Source organism: Dermacentor variabilis, chromosome 2, assembly GCF_050947875.1.
Source record: "Dermacentor variabilis isolate Ectoservices chromosome 2, ASM5094787v1, whole genome shotgun sequence".
Classification (NCBI taxonomy): Eukaryota; Metazoa; Arthropoda; class Arachnida; order Ixodida; family Ixodidae; genus Dermacentor; species Dermacentor variabilis.
The window spans coordinates 259,246,079-259,256,772 of record NC_134569.1 but is presented as its reverse complement, the minus strand read 5'-3'; the positions used below and the strand labels follow the sequence as shown (position 1 = coordinate 259,256,772).

Sequence of the window (10,694 nt, the reverse complement as noted above, 5' to 3'; positions counted from 1 at the left end):
CACGCTAGCTGCTTGTCACTGATACTTTTATTTCAAAAAATTAAATTATGGGGTTTTACGTGCCAAAACCACTTTCCGATTATGAGGCACGCCGTAGTGGAGGACTCCAGAAATTTTGACCACCTGGGGTTCTTTAACGTGCACCTAAAGCTAAGTACACGGGTGTCTTCGCATTTTGCCCCCATATATATGTAGCCGGGATTCGATCCCGCGGCCTCGTGCTCAGCAGCCCAACACCATAGCCACTGAGCAACCACGGCGGGTACTTTTATTTTGGCTGTTTTATGTTCTGGATAAGTTTTCATGTGTTCAATGTGCACTGGTCAGTGTTCAAATTTTATTTTCCCATTCCTAGTCATCCGTACATGATGTGATACATTTTAGCTTTTCAATGCATGCACGTGCCTTTCACCTGTGCAATACTCTTCTTGACAGCCAAGTTGTGGAAACCAAGAAAAATGCGTACCTCCAGATACTCGTATGGCTGTTTTTACCATAGTCCTTTGTGTATTACTGTACTTTGATGCCTCACCTCTCATTTGTTTGCTTTTTATGTCCTGTTTTTTACTGCTTTACACTGCATTCTCCATTCTTTAACATGCACGTTGCTTACCACTGATATTTTTATGTCGTTTTTTTGTGTGCAATGTGCACTTATTTGTAAGTGCTTTTATTTTCCTATTTGAAGCCCTCCTTACATAATGTGATATGTTCTACCTCATCGATGCTTGCACTTGCAATACTCTTTGCAACAGCATAGTTGTGACCTGCCACTTCTGGCAAACTGCAATGGAGCAAATGGGGAGTGACAGTTGCATTCACGGCAGCTTGGCTGGCCAGAACGGCCCTACCGTTTCGAGCCAGCAGTAGCTGGGTATGCTTAAATAAATGTCGTATTTTTTTTGTGCTTAGAAATAAAATGTTTACAGTTTCGATAGTCATGAATACCACAGTTCAAGTCTATTTCTACTCCACATCAAACATCCAGTTACCATCAGGTAAGTGGACTACACACTTCACAACATGGATGAACAAATTAATAACACAAACATTTTTTTCTTGCACAGGTGCCACAAAATTGATACGTAAACAGCATGATTGGTAAGCCACAGTGAACAGCAATTATGAATGACTGTTATGAAGTCACATTATGTGGCTTTTGCTCTTTCGAGGAAATGCTCACCATCATTGCAGCTGGTAGAACTGCTGCTCACGTAGACGCTTCAAAGCGCCTTCTTTGGAAACACCTGGTTGGTGCCACTGCCATGGAACTTCACCTTCTTTGCTGCAAAAATAGGCGGCGAAGAGGTTCCTGGCATGTGCAGCTTCACTGTCATAATTCCTTGATCGTGTTGACTGAAGGGGGGAAAACTGCTGCATTCTGTCGTCTCCCAACGCAGCTTGGATGCTTTCACGCCAGCGTCCTGCTACAAAGTTTCGAAACTTGTCCTCTTGATCTGTGTAATTGTCAGACTGTGGATTGAGTACAGTTAGGAAGTTATGCAAGACACAGGCAGCCTTGACAACAAAGTCCACGTTTGTGGGGAGCAAGTTAATGGTCCGCAGTAGGATCCGCCACCTTGCTGCTGTGATCCCGAACGCGTTTTCAGCACACCGTCTGTCGGAATATAGCAAACAAACATTGAAATTCAAACTTTAGAAACATTTATTCTTAAAAAATGGTTAGAAGAACCTGTTCCCTTAGTCTGTTCCCTTAGTCTGCCTTTTTGAGAAGACATGTTTACAGTATACACAAACAGACTGCAAGAAACCCAGTGTCAGAAGTACTATACGTCTGTTTTTCTTGCGGTATATTCATTCTTTGCGCAGTACTTGTGCCCTTTAAAGGGACACCAGAGAGAAGCTCCGAAGCAGTTCAGATTGTTGAAGTATTCTTCAGGACCTCTACTTTGATTGATTTTGCAATAAAAGGTTGATTATTAAAAGAGAGAATGACTGTCAGTGTCTCATTTTTGAATTTCGCTATATCAGTGCACCAAATAATCAGAATGACATCATACTTTGCTCGGCTCAACCTGTAGTTGAAGACTCTTCTTTCATCCTCAAGGTGCTTTGAAGGAAATGGGCGCATGAAGTCTTTTCTTAACTGAAAAGCTTCATCCCCAATGAAGACGTGGGGTACAGCTGTTGTAGTCCCTGGGAGCAGGCCAAGTGAGGGTATGTTGAGGCCTCCATTCACAAGGGCCTTGCCAAATTCAGAGTGTTTAAACACGCCTCCGTCGCTCACGCGACCTTCAGCCCCCACATCAACAAAGACATACTTGCAACTGCTGTCAACGACAGCCATGACGACAATTGAATATGTTCCCTGAAATTAAGCATCAGAGCAAGTGTCGACATTCACATGCAAACAGCAAATTTACGGCCACTGTCAGGCAATGTTAGTGGCCTGTTCAGCAAGCAAGGCTTGGTATTATTGTCACCTGCGTACTATTGTATAAGAAAGTTTACCGAAATGGCTGCAGGCAACTGCAAAAGCATCAAAGGATGCTCTGGATGTTTGTGAGTTGTCAATCATTAAACTCAATAGTCTCCTTTCATACTCATACCCCTCATATGCTTGAAGGTTAAGGAACCACAATTCCTCATTTTATAACCATATGCCCATTTGCATTTGAGTTTTTTTTGTGCATCACTACAATTCACTGTACATGGCACCTGACTTGTACTACATGTAAATTGTAACATCTACAAACCATCTTCCTGGCAGAATTGCAATTACCAAAAGAAACAGCATCCTTAGTACATAAAGCAAATAAAATGAAAGCATAGCAGTTTACCTTGTAGTTGAAGTAATTACTCCCAGAATTTGGTGGGCATGTGATTGCTACATGTTTCCCATCGACAGCCCCCAAGCAATTAGGGAATTGCCATCGAGCTGAAAATCCTTCAGCAATCTTCTCCCACTCCTCTTGGGTTGGTGTCTAGAATAGTACAGCACTTGCCATTACTACTGACTGGAAAAATCAGCGGCACACAATGCCCATATTGCTAGTAAGTGGGCAGTGTCATTTCAAGTGATAAACGTAATTGCTATGTCCACAGGACCAAGCTCGGTGTAACACACATTTATGCAGTAGAAGAAATGCTTTGCCTCTAATGTACCAAGGCAAAGTTGATTACCTAGTGTTTTGGTACTGCTTGAAGGCTGATCATTCTATAATTAATTGGCACACATTTTGCCCCAACTACCAGCAATCATCCCAGTGCAGCAGTTATAAGTGAAGTGTAATGGCATACTTACTTGCATGAAATGATCCTTGAGGCATGCCCATATTGCTCGACATGTGCCGTGTATGCATTGCCTGGCAGTTTCAAGACCTACACGATATAACAGCGCTACTTGGCATATCTCCTGCCCTGAAGCCAGGTAACTGTAACATGACAAACAAAACAATAATTGCCCTCACGCACCAATCTAATTGAGGGGTTTTAAGGGCCAGAACCATGATTTAATTATGGGCACGTGCCCCCAATGCACTGGACATCAGCATTTTTACATTTTACCCCTCATGAACCAGTACAAATAAAAATCATCCCATTTCTACAAGCAACCACATAGTACATAAGAGATGTAAAATAGCAGGAAATTGCTGTTCCATACACAAACTGTGGGCCAGCATTTCCTAGCCTGAGAGACTGGGCCCTAGCCTGATAACTACCATGCTATGATTAACCTGTATAACAGAAACACTTCATGGCAGCAGCCTATGCAGTTTATCTAAAATATACAGCAAAGTATAATGTTAAAAAATCTAATGGCATTACGACGGTAGCAGCACAAACATGGTACTCCACGGGTAAATAATTTTACTCACAATGTGGAATGTACTTCTACGAACCTCAATGTCATCGCCAGTCGCTCTCCAGGCTCCAAGGGCTCCCTGATTAACTGCTGTCGGGTCAGGTCCGCAGCCACAAAGTTTAACAGCTTATCGAAAAGCTGCGGCGTCATTCTGTAGTACTTGCAGAAAAATCCGTGATCTCCTTGTCGCATGCGGCACATCTGCAATTGCCATGAAGAATGTAAACGATCATCCAGACATAATAGACGTGGCTGCGAATGGTCGTCTCATGTGTTAATGCATCGTATGTACCTGATCGCCAAGAGGGTGACCAGAGGTCATTTGCATCACTAAAACAAAAATGAACTTGCTAAGCGATATAAAGGCGAGCAGAAAGCCTTACAGATTAACGACAATGGGGGCGAAATGACACAAAAAGAGCGCGTGCATATCGTCTTTTCAGCGCTGCACGTGTTTCTTAGCAATTACAAATTCAACCAAGGTCAGATTCTTAACAGCGACACGACAAACCACTTCTACGTAAAATGAGCAGAGTACTTACAGCTGTGTGGTAAAGTCCTTGTTGCTTTCGGGCCAAAAACACAGGTCGCACCCACCAGCGTCGCCGCTGCCGGCACCGTCGTTGGTCTCGTCTCCTCTTCATTATCATGAGCAAGAGTATCTGTTCCAGCAACAGTAAAAGCCTCGTACGAGTAGAGACTGCGGGCATAATGTCGACGGGATGCAGCCAGGGAGACAGCGATGACGTCTGACCGCACACACGAAACGCACGAAATCTGAGCAAGCAGTGCGCGCCGGTTCGCGCCATAAAAAAGCAGACGACGCGGAAAGGCGGGAACGCGGCGCCGTTGATAGCATGCCAGTGCTGCTGCCACCTCATGCGAAGCTGATTATGTCGTGTAAGACAGCGCATTTTCGTTTCTTTTACGTTGGTTTATTAACTCCAAAATAATAAAAATGACGTTTATCACTATTTAAGCATTTTGCAGCACCGTCAATATTTCTGTACGAAACGATGTCTTCTCAACCGACTATGTGTGAGCGCGCAGGAGCGCGCGCTTCCGCGCGTATTTGTGGATGCAAACCGCCATTACTCGCGAGGCACGGCAGGCGCAAGGCGCGCGGACGCGAGCTAGCGCGCGTCCGCAAGCGTACGTGTGGTCTCGGCTTAACGCGCGGTGGAAACTATCTCTACATACCCATGACGCATATCAAACGACGCGGATGGAGAAGCTCTCTTCGAATACGAGAGTGAGAGAGTTGACACGGACAAGTCAGTAGTGATTCAGGTCACGTGACTTCTTTCGAGCATGCTGCCATATTGTGCACCCTGGCTTGATGCATATCAAACGAAATGGTTTTTGAAGCCCAGTATGGCTATGACTAAATGAGTCCACATTGGATGATCACTAGTGACGTGGTCACGTGACCAATGTTCAGTCGAGTGCAGTGCTCTTCTACCCAGGGATGATGCATATCAAACGAAATGGTTTTCGAAGTCCGGCTCAGCTACCACCATGATGAGGTCACATGACCAAGTCACTAGTGATTAGGGACGCACGATCACCATATAGAGCGCTGGCAACTATCTCTACATACCCATGACGCATATCAAACGACGCGGATGGAGAAGCTCTCTACGAATACGAGAGTGAGAGAGTTGACACGGACAATTCAGTAGTGATTCAGGTCACGTGACTACTTTCGGGCATGCTGCCATATTGTGCACCCTGGCTTGATGCATATCAAACGAAATGGTTTTTGAAGCCCAGTGTGGCTATCGCTACAATGTGACTTCATATTGTCGCTAGTGACTCTTATCACGTGGCCGTATTCGAAAGCACTGCACTCGTTTGTATCCTGGCCTGATGCATATCAGACGAAATGGCTTTCGAAGCCCGGCTCAGCTACCACCATGATTAGGTCACATGACCAAGTCACTAGTGATTAGGGACGCACGATCACCATATAGAGCGCTGGAAACTATCTCTACATACCCATGACGCATATCAAACGACGCGGATGGAAAAGCTCTCTTCGAATACGAGAGTGAGAGAGTTGACACGGACAAGTCGGTAGTGATTCAGGTCACGTGACTTCTTTCGGGCATGCTGCCATATTGTGCACCCTGGCTTGATGCATATCAAACGAAATGGTTTTTGAAGCCCAGTCTGGCTATGACTAAATGAGTCCACATTGGATGATCACTAGTGACGTGTTCACGTGACCAATGTTCAGTCGAGTGCAGTGCTCTTCTACCCAGGGATGATGCATATCAAACGAAATGGCTTTCGAAGCCCGGCTCAGCTACCACCATGATGAGGTCACATGACCAAGTCACTAGTGATTAGGGACGCACGATCCCCATATAGAGCGCTGGAAGCTATCTCTACATACCCATGACGCATATCAAACGACGCGGATGGAGAAGCTCTCTACGAATACGAGAGTGAGAGAGTTGACAGGGACAGTTCAGTAGTGATTCAGGTCACGTGACTACTTTCGGGCATGCTGCCATATTGTGCACCCTGGCATGATGCATATCAAACGAAATGGTTTTTGAAGCCCAGTCTGGCTATCGCTACAATGTGACTTCATGTTGTCGCTAGTGACTCTTATCACGTGGCCGTATTCGAAAGCACTGCACTCGTTTGTATCCTGGCCTGATGCATATAAAACGAAATTGTGTTGTGAGCCTGCTTCGGCTATAACTCTCATGAGCTTATTCTAGGTAAACTGCCCACATAGCACACCAGCATTGATCAAGCATGGCCCAATCCTGGCAGAAATTGGTACGAATCTTCAAACAATATTGGCATATTGGCAAAGTGCCACACAATCCAACGTTGGCCCAGGATTAAAGCCAATATTGGAACAATGTTATGCCAATGCAGGAAGCATTGTGCTGCCAGCATACGACTAGTGCTGAACCATATCGTTGCCAATAATAATGCCAGCTTTGAGTCAATGCAGCAACCATTGTGCTGCCAGCGTAGGACCAGTGTTGAGCCATATCGTTGCCATTATTGATTCCAGCTTTGAGCCAATGCCCTGTTCATGACGAATATTGTAGGCACTCTGGCTCTAGAGTACACAGCTATTCTTACTGCGAACCTTTTGGTAGCGGCATTTTTTATAGTAATTGTCGCCATACCTTTTTCCTCAATAGTGGCCAGGAAAGTTCGACCAAAAGATATGTCAAGAAGCAGAAGTCCTATATAGTTGCAAATAATAATAGAATAATACTGAAATTCACATTTCGATGGTTCATTGGCGAATACATTTGCACAAACAGGCATATTCCGGTGACCTAGATGGGTGACGCTTGGTTAAGTTCGAACAGTTTATTTACAGACCACGCCCTCCGGAGTGGAAGTGGGCAAGGTGCCCCACACAGTGCGCTGGCCAAGGCTTTTAGGGCAGGGAGCTGACATCGGTAGGCAGGTTGGTCAGTGCTTGTTGGACGGCGGGCTGGGCAGGTCCCCGAAGACCACGAGAACGCGGTGGTTTCGTTGAATTTTCTACCACTTTCCATAGCGACTTCACCATTACTTGGACGAGATGCTTGCACTATAAAATAAAAATGGCTTGGCTTGATAAAAGCAAAGCCCTTGAATTTGGGTGAAATTCACAAACATATATACACGTATTCTACTTCGGGCACCATTCAAACGCTACGAATAAGAAGAACTATGTAATTGCAGGCACTCTACATTAGCCAGGGCTTTTTCAGTATTGTATATACCGCGTGATTTCGCTTGGTTTGGCAGCAGTTTATAACATTCATTCTAAAGTATCCCAAAAGAATTGTCGATTCGGCTCACAGTTTTTCTGCTCTGTAAAAGTTGATGGGTCAACATGAGCAATTTAGCAGCACCTAAATTTCCACAGGCAAGAAATGAACAAAATAAGGAAGCATATTTCAGAGATTCTTTCGGCTGTGTGCTAACCTACTGTGATAGCACCATTTTCCAGCTGTGAGGACCACCATTTCATCTTATATCGCCTGCTTGTTCCTGCAATAATTGCGTTCTTCCACTTCAGGGAACTCGACAACGATCTGGCGGTTATATGAAAATGTATTCATTTAAAAAAGTCTGCTGAGAAAATATGTATTATCATATCTGATATGTAACCGTTGCACATAAAAACTTTTAAATTTCTAGTCAACCTATAGTTATGGTGCACACATGAATGGCCCAAGCTTATAGCAGGCAAACGCAATATAACGTTGCAATCGCCACCACACATTGTTCTTTAATCCATCCAAAATCGATGCAGTGCTGAGCATGAATAGGGAAAAATTCAACGTTAAAGACGCAGCGAAACCATGAGAAATGTTAGGACGTCAACAGTAATATACACACAAATCGTGGAAATAAAAAGTGAAGAGAAAGTGCATTGGGGGGAGCAGCTGGACATAATTTTAAAGACAAAAGTGTCCTGAAATTGAGGCCTTTGAAACAACCTTACTTGTAAAACACAAAACCTAATGTGTTGTTTCCTAGTTCACTTCGTCTGGCTCCTTATATAACTTATAACATGCGCAAAATAAATGCACTCACCATTGTAAGATCCACGGTTCTGTGTATCCGAGTTCATCCCACATCGAAGACAGTGGCCACTAGCGCCGTCTTTTTTCTGCTTGTTGTTCCGCTTATAATTAATTCTAACACTCACAAACATTCGTGCCCACTTTGCTGCGTATTTCAAGATGTGGGCTTCTCAGTAGGAATGACGACCGCAAGCGAACATTTTTCGCGATAGGAGTGCGCTGACAAGAACGGACAAGACTGCAAGCACTCAGGTGGTGTTGTGCCCAGTCGGTGCTAGCTATGCACAGAAGGAAAGGGTAAAAGGAAAGGGTGAATGAAGAAAACGGCGCTAAACGCCACACTTTCCCCCGCTGGACCTAGCCCGACCGCGTTCTTCGGGCGGCAGCGACGGAGGGAGACAAAGACGACAATAGTAACCCCGCCGCGTTCACCCCTGCCTGCGAGAGCAGCCAATCCGACACAGCAGCTTGTAGCTGTCTGAGCGCTTGATTGATAGCATCGACCAGGCTCACGCGGGTGCGTGACGGAGATGCAAGTAGGGGCAAAAAAAATCGGGAATGGCGCCGTGCCAAAGACAGGCAACGACGAGAGGGTGTTGACACGGACAAGCACAAACTTCCAACTAATTTTTCTTTCTGTTAGGGGCACTCATAAAGGAGCTTACTACGCATGTGCGAACAAACAAATATATTGGAATAGGAACATGATGATAATATCACTGCAACTTGCCATGCATGCTAAACAAAGTTTCACTAATACATATGCGCTCCATCTCGATGCAATATAAAACGGTTCCATCAGCTCTGTGGCACTATAATTCTCGATTCTCCTCAGAAATATGATCCTCTGAAGTCGCGGAGCGTAATGCAAAATATACAATGTGCAGACAAATGCGCAATGCGGTTGTTTTTTATGCAAAGCTCATGTTACCAAGCATGACCAATAAAGCAGCGGCTAGTTTGCCCGTTATGTGACTTCTCCTGCTTGCTACGTCGTGCATTGGCTTTTCTGTTTAAGGGCGCATGTCGGTGAAGGCGAAGTGCGCAAACGGCTGCCATACCACGCATTCAGTTGACATGGAACAACCACAGGTGGTTAATACAAATCCCGCCCCACCTTGCCCCTACGACGCGCCTCATAATCACATTGTGGTTTAGGCACGCATAACTCCATATTTTAAATTTGTATTGGCATTTTTAAGCGTCACTTAAACTTAATACATTTGCTTACTTCAAGCCCTGCGTTTTTCCAAGCCAGCTTAGTAAACCATGCTGGCAAATCAACGCGAATGTCGGTCCAATATTTCCCGTCTTTTTGAATGGCAGGGCTAATATTCTGTGTTGCATGTGCAAACAACCTTGGATCTCTGTCACAGTGGCACCGCCAATATTCGATTCAAGCTATTTATCTTAGGCCGTCATTGGGCAGGCAGTCAGAATGGCAGAACCACTATTTGAACCACGCTGTTAACTTTATGCCATCATTGGGCAAGCAATCAGAATGGCACAGCCAATATTGGAACCACGGTGTCAACCTTAGGCCATCACTGGGCCAGGAACTGCCAACACGTATCGAACGTAGGCCCGAGCTGACGTGCAGCATCGGTAGTGACTGCGAAAAAATGGCCGCATTGCAACAGAGTGCACTCTTTTTCTAACCCAGGGTATGATGCATGTCATACAAAAGTACTTTAAAAACCCTTGTCAGCTGTCCTTTTGATGAGCTCACGTGAGGCATTCGCTAGTGATTAGTGTTATGTGAACATGACCGGGCATGATGCACTCCTTTACTATGCAGTGTAGATGCACAGTAATCTGGATAGGTTTAAAGCTTTGTCAAACTAGCACTATAATGAGGTCACATAGGCAAAGTTTTGCGAATAGCATTATGTGAATGCATGTCTTAGCATAGTGCGGTCTTCTATCTACATATTATATGTAGCAAAGAAGACATTTCTTAAACTTTCTTGTGCTATCATCACATAATGCTGACTTTGGAGATTCGCGATCCTTTGCCTGCTCATTTTACGTGGTTTAACGTCTCAAACCCGACTCAGCATATCAGGGACACTGTGGAGCAGGGCTCTAGGGGGTGTAGACCAGGTAGGGTTCTTTGACGTACACTGACATCGCACAGTAAACGGGCCTCTAGCACTTCGCCTCCATGGAAATGGAACCGCTGCCGTCGGATCGAACTCGCGTCTTTTCATGCCACCAGCCGAGCACATTAACCACTGAGCCACCGCGGCAGTGCAGGTCCGCCAGTGATTGCAGTATCTTGACAAAATTCGATCGTAGTGCATCATTTCAGT

The 10,694-nt window shown here is 45.0% G+C and overlaps 1 long non-coding RNA gene across 1 annotated transcript; it reads right to left on the bottom strand.

The window, feature by feature from the left end:
- Positions 1-2,728: 2,728 nt before the first annotated feature.
- LOC142571259 (uncharacterized) lies at positions 2,729-4,910 on the bottom strand. The gene is made up of 4 exons (XR_012825822.1): positions 4,369-4,910; positions 3,864-4,027; positions 3,266-3,395; positions 2,729-2,945 (listed from the first exon to the last, which is right to left on the bottom strand). It is a non-coding gene; the product is annotated as an uncharacterized LOC142571259 (long non-coding RNA).
- Positions 4,911-10,694: the final 5,784 nt, after the last annotated feature.